Below are 2,729 nucleotides of genomic sequence, written 5' to 3'. Positions count from 1 at the left end.
CTTGCTTCGGGATCTGGTATCCAAAGGGGTCTACCTTTGACTTGATTGGATATTCAGACTCCGATTATGCTGGATGCAAGGTTGATAGGAAGAGTACATCAGAGACATGCCAATTCCTAGGAAGGTCCTTGGTGTCTTGGAGCTCAAAGAATCAAACCTCTGTTGCCCTATCCATCGCTGAGGCTGAGTATGTTGCCGCAGGACAGTGTTGCGCGCAACTACTTTGGATGAGGCAAACCCTCTGGGACTTTGGCTACAATCTGAGCAAAGTCCCACTCCTATGTGACAATGAGAGTGCAATCCGCATGGCGGATAATCCTGTTGAACACAGTCACACTAAGCACATAGACATTCGGCATCACTTTCTGAGAGACCACCAACAAAAGGGAGATATCGTGGTGTTCCATATTAGCACCGAGAACCAGCTAGCCGATATCTTTACCAAGCCGTTGGATGAGAAAACCTTTTGCAGGTTGCGTAGTGAGCTAAATGTCTTAGATTCGTGTAACTTGGATTGATCTATAGCATACATGTGTTATATGCCTTTGATCATGTTACTTATGCATTTATGTAATTTGTTGCTTATTTATGGTGCTCAAGTTGTGCAAGGGATCCCCGGTCCTCACAAGTCCATGTGTGAATGATGCACATATTTAGGGGGAGAAGTGCTACAACATGACCCTTTGAGACTAACCCCTGTGTTTGAGTATACTTGATGTAGTCTCAAAGGTGAATTGAAAGGGAAAGGTGAACTTGGACCATGCAAAGACTTCCACTGCACTCCGGTATTAGTGTACTCACCTCCAAGTTCATTCTTATGCTCTAGTTGCCTTTTTGCTCTTAATTGACATTTTTGGTGAGGCAATGGGGTTAGAGGGCCAATAGTGATCCCGTTTTGGTGCTTAATGCCAAAGGGGGAGAAATTAAGGCCAAAGCAAATGGATCAGCTACCACTTAAGAATTTTGAAAATAGTAGAGTTAGAATTTTTGATTTGTCCAAAAGACTCTTATTGCAAAATTTGGCCTCTTGTGGGGGAGAATTTTTTATTATGGCAAAAGGGGGAGTTTTTGGTACTTGATCAATCTTTCCATTGGAATATCTCTCTTTGTTCCTAAACAAGTGTGTTTGACTTAGAGATAGGAAAATGAATTTGATTTGCAAAAACAAACCAAGTGGTGGCAAAGAATGATCCAAATATGTCAAAACTTGTGCAAAGACAATTTTGTTCTCAACTACATTGATGTTGCACTTCTTTTGGTTGCTTTTGGATGTGTTGGCATAAATCACCAAAAAAGGGGAGATTGAAAGGGAAATGTGCCCTTAGGCCATTTCTATAATGTTTTGGTGATTAAGTGTCGAACACATAGTAAGTGAGTTATTATGTGCCAAACAAGCAAGAAGTGCAAATCATATTGTCGGGGACCATAATTAGGGGTACCCTCAAGGCTCCTAATTCTCAGCTGGTAACCCCCATCAGCATAAAGCTGCAAAGGCCTGATGGGTGCGATTAAGTCAGGGATCAGTCCATTCGAGGGACTCGATCACTCCTCGCCCGAGCCTAGCCTCGGACAAGGGCAACCGACCCCGGAGGATCTCCGTCTCGCCCGAGGCCCCCCTCCAGCGGCGAACATATTTCCGGCTCGCCCGAGGCCCTGTCTTCGCCAAGAAGCAACCCTGACCAAATCGCCGCACCGACCGACCAAATCGCAGGAGCATTTAATGCAAAGGTGGCCTGACACCTTTATCCTGACGCGCGCCCCCCAGCCGACAGAGCCGAAGTGACCGCCGTCACTTCGCCGCTCCACTGGTCGGTCTGACAGAAAGACAGCGCCGCCTGCGCCGCTCTGACTGCGGTGCCACTTGACAGAGTGAGGCTGACAGGCAGTCAGGCCCGGCCGCAGGCATCATAGGAAGCTCCGCTTCGCCCGACCCAGGGCTCGGACTCGGGCTAAGCCCCGGAAGACGGCGAACTCCGCTCCGCCCGACCCAGGGCTCGGACTCGGGCTAAGCCCCGGAAGACGGCGAACTCCGCTCCGCCCGACCCAGGGCTCGGACTCGGGCTAAGCCCCGGAAGACGGCGAACTCCGCTCCGCCCGACCCAGGGCTCGGACTCGGGCTAAGCCCCGAAAGACGGCGAACTCCGCTCCGCCCGACCCAGGACTCGGACTCAGGCTAAGCCCCGGAAGACGGCGAACTCCGCTCCACCCGATCCAGGGCTCGGACTTGGGCTCAGCCCAGGAAGACGGTGAACTTCGCTCCACCCGATCCAGGGCTCGGACTTGGGCTCAGCCCCAGAAGACGACGAACTCCGCTCCGCCCGACCCCAGGTCTCGGACTCCGCCCTGGCCTCAGCCGACGGTCTCCGCCTTGCCCGAACCAGGGGCTCGGACTCGACCTCGGCCACGGAAGACAGACTCGACCTCGGCTTCGGAGGAGCTTCCACATCGCCCAACCTAGGGCGCAGACCAGCCACGTCAACAGGAGGCGCCATCATCACCCTACCCCGAACTGACTTGGGCCACGGGGAACAAGACCGGCGTCCCATCTGGCTCGCTCCGACAGATAGGCAATGATGGCGCCCCGCATACTCTGTGACGACGGCGGCTCTCAGCCCCCTTACGGAAGCAAGAGGACGTCAGCAAGGACTCAACAGCTCCGACAGCTGTCCCTCCGCCAGGCTCCAGCACTCCTCCGACGGCCACGACATCACACCAGCTGGGTGCCAAAA

Source organism: Zea mays, chromosome 2, assembly GCF_902167145.1.
Source record: "Zea mays cultivar B73 chromosome 2, Zm-B73-REFERENCE-NAM-5.0, whole genome shotgun sequence".
In the NCBI taxonomy this organism is placed as follows: domain Eukaryota; kingdom Viridiplantae; phylum Streptophyta; class Magnoliopsida; order Poales; family Poaceae; genus Zea; species Zea mays.
This window is presented reverse-complemented; position numbering follows the sequence as displayed.